General features: G+C 35.7%; 1 non-coding gene across 1 annotated transcript; it reads right to left on the reverse strand.

Moving 5' to 3' along the window:
• Positions 1-10,226: 10,226 nt before the first annotated feature.
• Positions 10,227-10,331, reverse strand: LOC131420280 (U6 spliceosomal RNA). Its single transcript, XR_009223509.1, has one exon. It is a non-coding gene; the product is annotated as a U6 spliceosomal RNA (small nuclear RNA).
• Positions 10,332-11,786: the final 1,455 nt, after the last annotated feature.

Here is an 11,786-nt window from a genome sequence, read left to right on the forward strand (position 1 = left end):
AGGTAACTTACTGTGAGGCAGAGAGCAAAGGGAATGAATGCTTCCTGCACAGGGGTGGAGAGAACCCTGAAGGAGCAGCCTTGCACATGGACCATTCTGTTTTCAAACTCGCCAATCACATAAGTGACTCTACTTCACACGGGAAAGAGACTGGAAATGCTATTTTGGGGGGAAGGCTTTGTGCATGGAAAGGAAACATGAGGAAAGAAAATATCGGTTTCTCCAACAGACGCACACACATTGCTGTGAAGAAACTCAACTTCAACCTCCCTCCCCCAACCTCACATTCTTGCTTAAGGTCTTGGTACTACCATCCCATATACTAAAATACCCTTATATTTCCTTCAAAGTTGTTTAAAACTCTTTTTCCAGTTTATGATATGTTCATTGAAAAAAATGCAGATTAGAAAATTCTGCTATGTTAAAGTGTATAGTATATTCTGTATACACAATATATATTGTATTTATGGTGTGTGTGTGTGTACTAAAAGAATGTATATTTATATAGGAAATTTAGAGAGAAATTACATTAAAATGCTCAATGCGACCATTTTCAAGTGTGGTTATGGGTGACTATTATTATACTTTTTATACTTTTCAGAATTTGTTAATGATGTGTTTTTAAAGAGTTGACACTCACCTTTCCAAAAAGACCCAGCTAAAAAAAGCACAAACAAAAAGCAAACTCAGCCATATTGTTTCTTCTTTCCCAATTCTGGCAAAGTTTTCTAGTTTTTCCTTCTCGGTTATGTTCCATACAAGTGATCTAACAAACTCACTCTGTACGCTAAACAGTGATGGGAGAAAAATCCACCTGAAGACTAACATTATCTAACCGCAAATTGCAAATATTATAGGCGACATTGTCATTCCTAAATACCCACCTTTTAATTATTTATGAAAAATGGTAAGTCCTGAAGATAAGGTCAACAATTCTAATTCCTTTTCCTTCATCATCGTCTTTTCATATTTTTAAGAGCCATCTGTATTTACAGTTCTGTGAAATGCATGTTCATATTCTTTGCCTATATTTTTTATTGTTATTTTGACATTATTCTTATCAAGATGCAGATGCTCTTTGTATATTAGAGAAATATGTGTATATTAGAGAAATATTAGTCCATTAGTCCGTTGTCTGTAATATGAATTACAAATAACTTCTCACTTTGTTATTTTGCTGATAGTCTTTTGACATAACTTTTGGTGTTTGTTGTTGCTGTTGTTGTTATTTTTTGCTGAGAAAGATTAGCCGTGAGCTAACTTCTGTGCCAATCTTCCTCCATTTTGTGTGTGGGTCCCCACCACAGCATGGCTGACAAGTGGTGTAGGTCCACGCCTTGGATCTGAGCCTGCAAACCCAGGCCACCGAAGTGGAATGCGCCGAACTTAACCACTATGCCACGGGGCAGGCCCTGGTGTTTTTTTGCCATATAGATTTCATTTTTAAAAATTAGGTCCAATTTATCCATCTTTTCTTTTACAGCTTCTCTGTTCTGTGATACTTAGAAATGCTTCCACTCCTGGGTTACGAAAGTTTTTTCCCATGTTTTCTTCCGAACTATTATGATTTCATTTTTACATTTAAATGTTGATATTTTATAATGTTTACTGATATAAAGTATGGGGTATAGATACAATTATTTTTCTCCCAGATGGCTATCGAGTTTTACAACATCATTTATGGAATAATCAGTCATTGCCTCCTCTTAATCCTATACCAAATTTTTGTATCCTATACCAAATGCATGTGTATTTATTACTTGACTTCTATTTTATTTTCAAGGTTCCATTTTTTTTTTGAAGAGAGTACCATCCTTTAAAAATTATGTTGTTGCATTATGTATTTGAAAATATGGTCAGTTAAATCCCATCTCTTTGTTCCGAGAATACAGCCTAAAATTGAACTCAAGAGATGGCATTTTGTTGAAAAGATCACATACGGATCTATCATCCTTTATTACAACGACTTCAGCAGTTTCTTTGTTCTGGTCAATACTATAGCTTTTGCCATCTTGGATATGCACCACTTGAAATGACATTTGTCAAGCCTATGATGCAATTGATCTTTCAATTATTAGCAATCTGGAATGTAGCTGGATCTCAAGTAGAAGGAAAGCCGGGGATGGGCAACTTCCCTATGTAAAACTGGTTGCTATCATAAGGAGGCAGGGACAGCACAAGGAGTTTAGGAGAAACACATATCCTTGTTCTTTATCTTTCGCTAAGACAACTTTTCAGTATCTCTCTGGATTGAGAAATATTGCTTTTTTCTCAATTAGAAAAGTCTGGTAGTCTTGCCATCTTAGACATTTGGAATAAGATGCCAAATTTGTGTGTATGTAGGTGTTTGTCATATCAAGTACTTAAAATAGATCATTCCAAATAATACAGGAGCTCAAAAATCTATTCCACTGGACAAATAACCAACCTTTATGATTCTTCCCATCAAATTCAAGAAATAACTCCAATCTGATTGAATATACCATTAATTTACAATATATCAATACGTTTGGCCTGTTACTAATTTTAGCAGTATTTATGTAGCTTCTTTGAGACTGTTATAATTATAGCTAGAAAAAGAGACCTCCAAAAAATAATTCGAGTTCCCTAATTCAACATATGTTTTCTGCCTTCAGTTTATATGACTCACCATGACTTAAGAATTCATCTTCTAGGAATTTATCCTAAGGAAATAATGCAAACTACAAAAAAAAATGTATATGTGTGATTTTTATTATTGCAATACGACTTGAAATTAACCAACTTAGAAAAACTGAAAAGTCCCATTTAGGGGAATGGTTATATAGCTTATGTATTTACAGAAATGGCATATTCATCTCAAAATAACGTTTACAGAGAGGTTTTCAAGACGTAGGATGAGCCTGATGATAAAAGGTTAAATAGTAAAAGATAATGATGTAGAAGGTAATATCAGTTACTAATGTTATATTATAATTGTGAAAATGATAGTAGTGGTTCTCCGAGTGTTGAGATTTTGGGTTGTCCACATTTTTAGCTCTCTAATTTTTGTTTTTCAAAATTTTTTACAATGAATGCAAAATGTAATACCTTCCCTCCCCCTCCCCTTTTCTTTGGTGAGAACATTTAAGTTCTACTCTCTTAGCAAATTTTAATGATACAATACAGCGTTATCAACTATGGCCACCATGTTATACATTAGATTCTCAGATTGTATTTATCTTATAATTGAAAGTTTGTACCATTTTATCAACCTTTCCCTATTTCCCCAACCTCAATTCCTGGCAACAACTTTTCTATTTTCTGTTCTATGAGTACACTTTTTTTTTTTTTAGATTCCATATATAAATGATACCATACAGTATTTGCCTTTCTTTGTCTGCCTTATTTTACTTAGCATAATGCCCTCCAGGTTCACCCATGTTGTCACAAATGGCAGGGTTTCCTTCTTTTTTAAGGCTGAATAATATTCTATTTTGTTTGTGTGTGTATATATATATTACATTTTCTTGATCCCTTCGTCTGTTGATGAACACTTAGGTTGTTTCCATACCTTGGCTATTGTGAATAATGCTGCAATGAATATGGGAGTGCAAATATCTCTTCAAGATAACAGTTTTGTTTCCTGTGGGTAAGTACCCAGAAGTGGAATTGCTGGATCATCTGGTAGTTCTATTTTTAATTTTTTGAGGAATCTCCATGCTGTTTTCCATAGTGGCCGCACCAATTTACATTCCCACCAATAGTGCACAAGGTTCCCTTTTCTCCACATCCCCACCAGTGTTTGTTATTTCTTGTGTCTTTTTGAAAGACACAAGAAAGTATTTGTTATTTCTCGTGTCTTTTTGAAATCGACATTTCAACAGGTATGAGGTGATACCTCAAGGTTGTTTTGATTTGCATTTCCCTGATGATTAGAGATGTGTATCTTTTTATGCACCTGTTGGCCATTTGTATGTCTTCTTTGAGAATATGTCTCTTCAGATCCTCTGCCCACTTTCTAACTGTATTATTTATTTTTTTGCTATTGATTTCTCTCAGTTTCTTATATATTTAGGATATTAACCTCTTATCAGATATGTGGTTTGGAAATGTATTTTCCCATTCCATGGGTTGCTTTTTTATTTTTATTTTTTTTTAAATTTATTTAATGTGTTTGTGTGTGTGTGAGGAAGATCAGCCCTGAGCTAACATCCATACCAATCCTCCTCTTTTTGCTGAGGAAGACTGGCCCTGAGCCAGTGAGGAAGACAGATCCCTGCCGATCTCCCTCCACTTTATGCAGGATGCCGCCACAGCATGGCCTGACAAGCAGTGCATCGGTGCGTGCCGGGGATCTGAACCCGGGCCACCAGCAGCAGAGCACGGGCACTTAACCACTACGCCACAGGGCAGGCCCTGCCTTTTCATTTTGTTGATGGTTTCCTTTGTTGAGCAGAAAAACCTGTTACTTTGGTGTAGTCCCACTTGTTTATTTTTCTTTTTGTTATCATATCCCCAAAAATCGTTGCCCAGATCACTGTCAAGGAGCTTTTTCCCTCTTTCTTCTATGAGTTTTACAGTTTCAGGTCTTACATTTAATTCTTTGATCCGTTTTGAGTTAATTTTTGCGAGTGGTGTAAGGAACGAGTTCAGTTTCACTTTTTGGATATGAATATCCAGTTTTCTCAGTACCATTACATTAATTTATTTTTGAATGTTGAACTAGTCTTGAATACCTGAGATAAATCCCACTTGGTTGTTCTGTATAATTATTTTTATACCTTGTTGGATTTGATTGACTAGTGTTTTGTTGAGGATTTTTGCATCTATGGTCATGAGAGTTATTGGTCTGTAGTTTTTTTTTTTTCCTTATAATGTCTGTCTGGTTTTGGTTTTATAGAAATGCTGTCCTCACAGAATGAGTAAGGAAACTGCTGTTACTAAATTCTTAATCTCCACTCTTTGTTTCACCTCCTGTGCACACTGCTCCTTTTCTCCTTTATATTACCCTGCTAGACACACCCTGATTAGATTCTTTTACTATCAAGATAACATTTTTTTAAAAGCTTTGCATTTAGCAAATTTTACTGAAGATTTGGTATCCAAGGGGGAGATTAACGTGCAATGCAGCACAGCAGGGCATAAAATTGAAACTTATATTAGACGTCCTTTTTCTTAAATACCCCTCTGCCATTTCAAATAACGTGAACTCACTAATTGTTCCACTTCATCTATCCCTGGACTTTCATTGTACTGCAAGACTCTTCCTTCTTGTCTCTCTTTAGCTCTGCTTTCAAAAATCATCTGGTTTTGTAATGTAAACAATTCAATTTTCTTCAGTAAGTTCTGGGCCTATGTTTGTGTATTAGTGAGAGTGGGCTGATATCAGTTGTTTAATAAAATAAACATTTAATATTTACATCCTAGTTTGCCATGGATCCACAGAGAGGCTCTGCTCCATTCAGTCATTCAGGGCACCAGGCTCCTTTTATGCAGTGGCTCTACCATCTCCTTTGACAAAGGAGAGAAAGAACTTGAAGGGTGGCTCAAGAGATTTTAGGGCCAGTCCTGGAAGTATCATTTATCACTTCCTCCCACATTCTACCATTCAGAACTCATTTACGTGTCCCCACCTAACTGCAAGAGAGGGTGCAAAATGTCTGATCCAGAAGAAATGAACTGTTCTGTGATGAATATATAGGATTCTTTCTGTCACACTTTAAAAAAATATTAGGTTGATCTGCTAAATAGAGGCCTAATCTGGGTCTCCACTCCTTTACTGGCATTTTAGTGAAAATTTCTTTCTTATACCTGAGCCCATCATCTCAGGCAGGTCTTCTCGTCTGATACGATATTGCCAAATCCCTTAGAAAGATAAGCCTCCCATCAATTTTGTTTCTCTGTTTCATTGTCTGTTTATTTAAGTGCCTTAAACTGCCCTTTTCGTTGCTTCTATATTTAGCCTAGTTCATGCAGTGTGCGTGTATAATTGCTACCTTTAAATTTTTCTCTAATAATACTCGAGGGATTTTTTTCTTATGGATTGATGCTATCTACTGGACTCGGAAATGATATCAGCTGCATTTAGTTCTGATTTTAACTAGTAGGCTCAATGTTAATGTCTCTCGAGCTTTTAGATTGTAGCTTAAAATCTGTCCCCATGTTTTGTGAAGGCCACTTTTCTTCATTGTCCCCTAAGGATTCCCTAGTCACCTTTTTCAGTTTGTCAGCTGCTTGCTTTATTTTTATTTCTTATCTGTTCCCAAGTTATTCTCTTTAGCTACCTTGATTTCTTGCTCCTTTTTTTTTTTTTTAACTTTGATTGCTCCCCATGTTTCCATAATCAACTGGGTGGTTGTTTTTCACTATTTATATATTCAGTCCCCCAAAGTGAAAGGAGTTAATGAGCACTTCAATTACTTCTGTTTGCTCCCCATTCCCTGATCTTCCCATTAATTTCAGTCTCCCAGTGTGTTTTGTACATTATGGTTGTATTTTGTACAATTTTGTTTTTCGGAATTTTAATATGTGAATCAGTTTGACTTTGAATTCTCTTTTTATGGGCTATTTTGTGTCAGTTTTTATTAAGCATTTTTAGGATTAGCCAATGCTATGTGAAGAGAAATTGTTGAAATTGAGTTCAGGAAAGGTTTTCTATGGATGTGATACGGGTTGAAGAGATTATAATTCCAATAATCTAGGAGAAGCAATAAAACGTTTTGTTCAAATTTTGATTTTTTAATATGAAACATCTTTCAAATGTAGCCATTTTAATGCATACATCAGTTTAGAGTCTAGCTAGTAGCCTGATGCTTTTGCTGGTGGGATTGTCTTTTTTTAAACTAACAGGTTGAATATAATGTGTGAGTTTAGTAGAGTTACCAATTCAACAAAGTAATCCAAACTAAGGTTTAAAAGAATCCTTTTTAGTGGTGTTGATCATTTTATGAGGGGTCATTTCTTTGAAGGATATTGATAGAGAAATATTTCTTAACCAGTAAGGTTATGGAGTAGCTAACAATTTTGTTTCCTTGACAGTAATAGGTATGTGGTTTACTGGGAAGCTTGCCCTGCCCCAATGTTCTAGGAGCCACTCGCCACCACAGGTATGAGCTATGAGCACATTACCAAAGCGTAGCCTGTCTTTGGCCTTTTTGCTTGGCTTAGAGATGGAGGTGTGACCCAAGAGTGGCCAATGAGAGCTCCACCAAAAATGTTTGCAGGAACTTTCAGGAAAAAGTACTTCCCCCACCCCTTAGTTGCTATGTTGTAAGTTGGAGCTTCTGGGAGCTCTTGTTGCTACCACGTGAAGAGAGCTCTACCTAAGGACAAAACAGAAAGAGGAAAGCAAAGCCAGGAGGGAGAGAGAGAGAATTTCCTGATGGCATTTTTGAAGCCTTAGATCTAGCTGTGTCTGAAGTCAGTCACATCTTAGGCTTCTCAGGAATGTAAGTCATGAAGTTTCCTTTTAATTTAAGCTTGTTTTGGTTGAGTTCCTTTCACTGACAACTAAAAGTGTGCCAACTAAATCAGTGACTAGGGATTTTTTTTTAATATAATGTTACCCCAAATTAGAATATTCATTTTAGGAAGACAAGGAAGACCCTTCCCTATTTTGTTCACCATTCTATCTCTATCATATATCACAGTGACTGGCACAGAGATGTGCTTAATAAATATTTGTGGAATGAATAAATGATTAATCTAATTAGTGCAATTTAATTTAATAATTTAGTTCAAGTTGTTGGGCACCTATTTTGTGCAAGGTCTTATCTTAGGAGATAGTAAGGTGATAAAAGGAATAAGAGAGACAGAGACTCTGTCCTCTAGTTTCTGATTTTGTGCAGGCGGTGAGGTATAACAATAATTTAAGGCAGAGTAAGAGAAGGGGCGTGCAAGTTGTATATTAAAGAGTAGCCAAGTCATCAGAGGGCTCTAGTTAGACTACCTGAATTTGAATCAATGCCTTATACTTGTTAAGGAAGTAACCTTGTGTACATTACTTAAACTTAGTTTCCTTATCTATAAAATGGGAGTAATATCTATATGTCCTTTACAGATTTGTTATGAGGATAAATCAAGATTTTCTACTTAAAATGATTGAAATGCCTAGGATTGTATTAAGTACTCAGTAAGTTTTAGCTATTTTTATTTCAGCAAGCAGAGATAGCTGGAACATAATTTAAATATTGAAGAAGAGAGAATTGGAAGTGAAATCACCCTAGGAAGCTGAATATTTATTGTATGGTAAGTCAGTATCAACTATTAACAAAACCCCACATACAAGGTTTGAAATATAAAATCATCCAGGGGCCAGCCCGGTGATGCAAGCAGTTAAGTGCGTGCGCTCCGCTGCGGCGGCCTGGGGTTTGCTGGTTCGGATCCCAGGTGTGCACCAACGCACCACTTGGCAAGCCATGCTGTGGCAGCGTCCCATACAAAGTGGAGGAAGATGGGCACAGATGTTAGTCCAGGGCCAGTCTTCCTCAGGAAAAAAAAAAAAAAGAGGAGGATTGGCAGATGTTAGCACAGGGCTGATCTTCCTCACAAAAACAAACAAACAAACAAATAAATAAATAAATTAATTAATTAAATATAAAATCATCCAGCAAAATCTTACCTTAGTCTTACGTGGGTTATGGGTTACAATTTATACAACTGTAGATTTATTTTAGAGGAGATGGGTTGACATGCATCCTTGGTAAATGGAAGAAAGGAATGACCTTTACATTATATTTTTAAGAATTTTAATAAGAAACAGTTTACCATTTTAAACTCAGAGTGATAATGATTATGTTGGATTTTTACTAGATATTCTGCAGGAGGAAAGGAAAAAAAGGATTTTCAAAAATAAATATGTTTAATTGTCTTGCTATAAGGTAGATATGCAGAAGATTAACTATTATATAGTTAGATGGAGATGGACTTCTGGATTCATTAATATACAGTTCTTAAAGCTCATAAAATTTGATGAAATATTGCAAAGTCTCATTCAGGAAGAAATGTCTTTTTAAGTCATGAAATGCTTTTTATAATTACTTTTTTTTTTTGCTTTAATCTGCAACTCATGTAAAGTTGTGGCTTCCCGAGAGTCTCTGGATACAAAGGAAAATGGAGTCCCATTAATGGAAAAAAAAAGTAGCTTCAAATGTGCTTAGTACTGATGGCCTACATATTTCAGAAACATGTGGGCATTTCCTCTTGATTCAGGGGTCTATAGAGAGAATGAAACAGCATGGTGTAGTAGAGGAAAGAACACAGGCTTTGGAAATCTTAACAAAAATATTTTAAAGTTGTGTGACCTTGGGCAAAATAACCTTTTTGAGCCCAAGGTTCCCCATGACTAGAAAGAAGATAATATTAACTTCATAGTGTTTTTATGATGATCAAAGACAATATTTACAGGGTGACATTCATGCTTTTTGGCAAATGGTAGGTGATCAATGTATGATAGCTATTCTTATAAATTATATATTATCTCCAGTTATTAATAACAAAAATGTGTTAATGAGATTGTATTTCAGATTTCATGCAGTAATGGAAAATACTATAAACCTATCAAAATAAAAATAAAAGAATGGATGACTGCTGGAAATTCAAAGGCAGGAAGTTGTGAATAAATGAAACTATCGAGACACATTAAACAGCACCTTGCAAGATTTTGGTAGATATTGATTGAGTCTTAGCTGATATCATGGCTGCTGAATAGCCACGTTCAGCCCTGTGGCTTAACATTTTCACAGCTCCAGGCCTGCTCCAAAGGTAAGGTGGATGGAGGTTTTCCAAGCAAAGATTGTGATCATGAAACAGCTGTTCTCCACTTTCTCTTCTCAGGCTGTATGCCTTTCTTATACAGCCTATAAAGTAAGCATAAGTTTAATTTCTTCCAGGAACCAGAGTTCCTGTCTGAGCATTCTCTATCCGACTTTCCTGCCCTTGTTTCTATAGTCTTTTCTGGCCTCCTCTCCTGACCTTCCACTCTGTCCAATTTCCCTTTCTTGTTTAAGAAATGCCCTCTTACCTTCTCAAAACTAACGTTCCTCGGGGGCATTCTCAATCCACCTCACACCATGGAAGGACACAGCTCTCCTTAAGAATTATAAAATATACACTGGGATGTTAAAAGCAGTTATTCTCTAGCCCTAAGGACTATTCATTGTCTTAGATTTAAACTGATCAACTCCCCAGATTTACATTTGAACATATATAGCTTTATCCACTGGCCTGGGGTTATCCTTAAGAAGTCATAATTTTTTGTTTTTTCTTTTTTAATGGAACACTTCATGAATTTCTGTCATCCATGCCTAGGGGCCGTGTTAATCTTCTCTGTATCCTTCCAATTTTAGTATATAAGCTGCTGAGGTAAGCACTCTTTTCTTTCTTTTGTTTGAGAAGAGGATCTCTTGCTATATATATGATCTATTTGCAATAGTTTAAAACATTTTTTTCCACTTCCTTCAGGTTTTTATTCAAATGTTACCTTTTTTTTTTTAATTTTTTGTTTATTGCAGTAACATTGGTTTATAACATTGTATAAATTTCAGGTGTACATCATTATACTTCTATTTCTGCATAAATTATATCATGTTCACCACCCAAATACTAATTACAACCTCTGGTAACCACGAATCCAATCTCTGTCTCTATGTGTTTGTAAAACTTATTTTTACTTTAGGAGATACACGTTTTTTCCTCTGTTTTTCTTTCTTTCCTGGAAAAATCTTGCAAAGCAGTCTAGCATATAAAAAAGATAAATTAAAGCTGATATTGTTGAGGGGTGAGTGAGACCAGACCTCTGTTCTTTTTTTTCCCATCATTTCCATGGCCCCTGTAGTCCCTCTGAGGAACCCCAGATCCAGGGAAACACATTAAAAAACTCTCGGGTTAGTGAAAAGAGTTATTAACTGGAATTCTGAAGACTTGAGTTTTAGCTTTAGTTCTAACATCAAATTTGTATGTGTCACTGATAGGGTTAATTGTTTCATCCGTAAAACAAGGGTTTGGAACAGTGGTTCTCAATTTTGGCTGCATATTAGAATCACCTGGGGAGCGTTTAAAACTCCTGATGTTTAGGCCTCACTCTGTACCAATTAAATTAGAATCTCTGGGGTGTGACCCAGGCAACAGCATTTTTTAAAGCTCCCAGGTGATTCCAGCTTGCAACCAAGTTTCAAAACCTCCAAAGAATTTTTGAGCAATAATGTTCCACAAGTCTATGGGTCTGTGCAGCTTGTTTTGGTAGTTGTTAAAATGTGCAGTCTATTCATTTCTAGATAGTTCTCAGTGAGGAGCGGGGATGAAGGTGGGCCTAAAGATTGGAACCTAGAAAAAAACATTTTTTGATTATCTTAATAGCTCTGTGTGTTGGGCAAAACACTTAACTTTTTATATCTCTGATGGGAGTGATTTTCACTTCCTGTAAAATGAGGCTCTCAACTGAGAAATCATATTTAAATGTAATGTTATTATTTTTATACCAATAATGACACCATTTGTTAATATGATCAGCCAAGAATTACACCTAAATATTTTATTCAAAAAATAAATAGAAAAGGCAGATTGACTACTGAAATGTAAAATATGGTTAATATCTCTCAGTTGGAGGTAAAGATTGAAGACAGATTGAAGCAACATGTTGATAACAATGGCAGCCTCTGATACTGAGATGCTGATTATAAGTGCTTCCATCAAAAAGGCAAAGAAAAAAAAAAGACAGGATTACTGCTCTGTGCTTCTTGTCAATTATGAAAAACTACTGTTTCAGCAGAGTTTTCAAATTAGAAAAGAAATTCACAGTATTGGTAGGCAATTGATCCTAAAAGATA

Source organism: Diceros bicornis, chromosome 22, assembly GCF_020826845.1.
Source record: "Diceros bicornis minor isolate mBicDic1 chromosome 22, mDicBic1.mat.cur, whole genome shotgun sequence".
Lineage (NCBI taxonomy): Eukaryota > Metazoa > Chordata > Mammalia > Perissodactyla > Rhinocerotidae > Diceros > Diceros bicornis.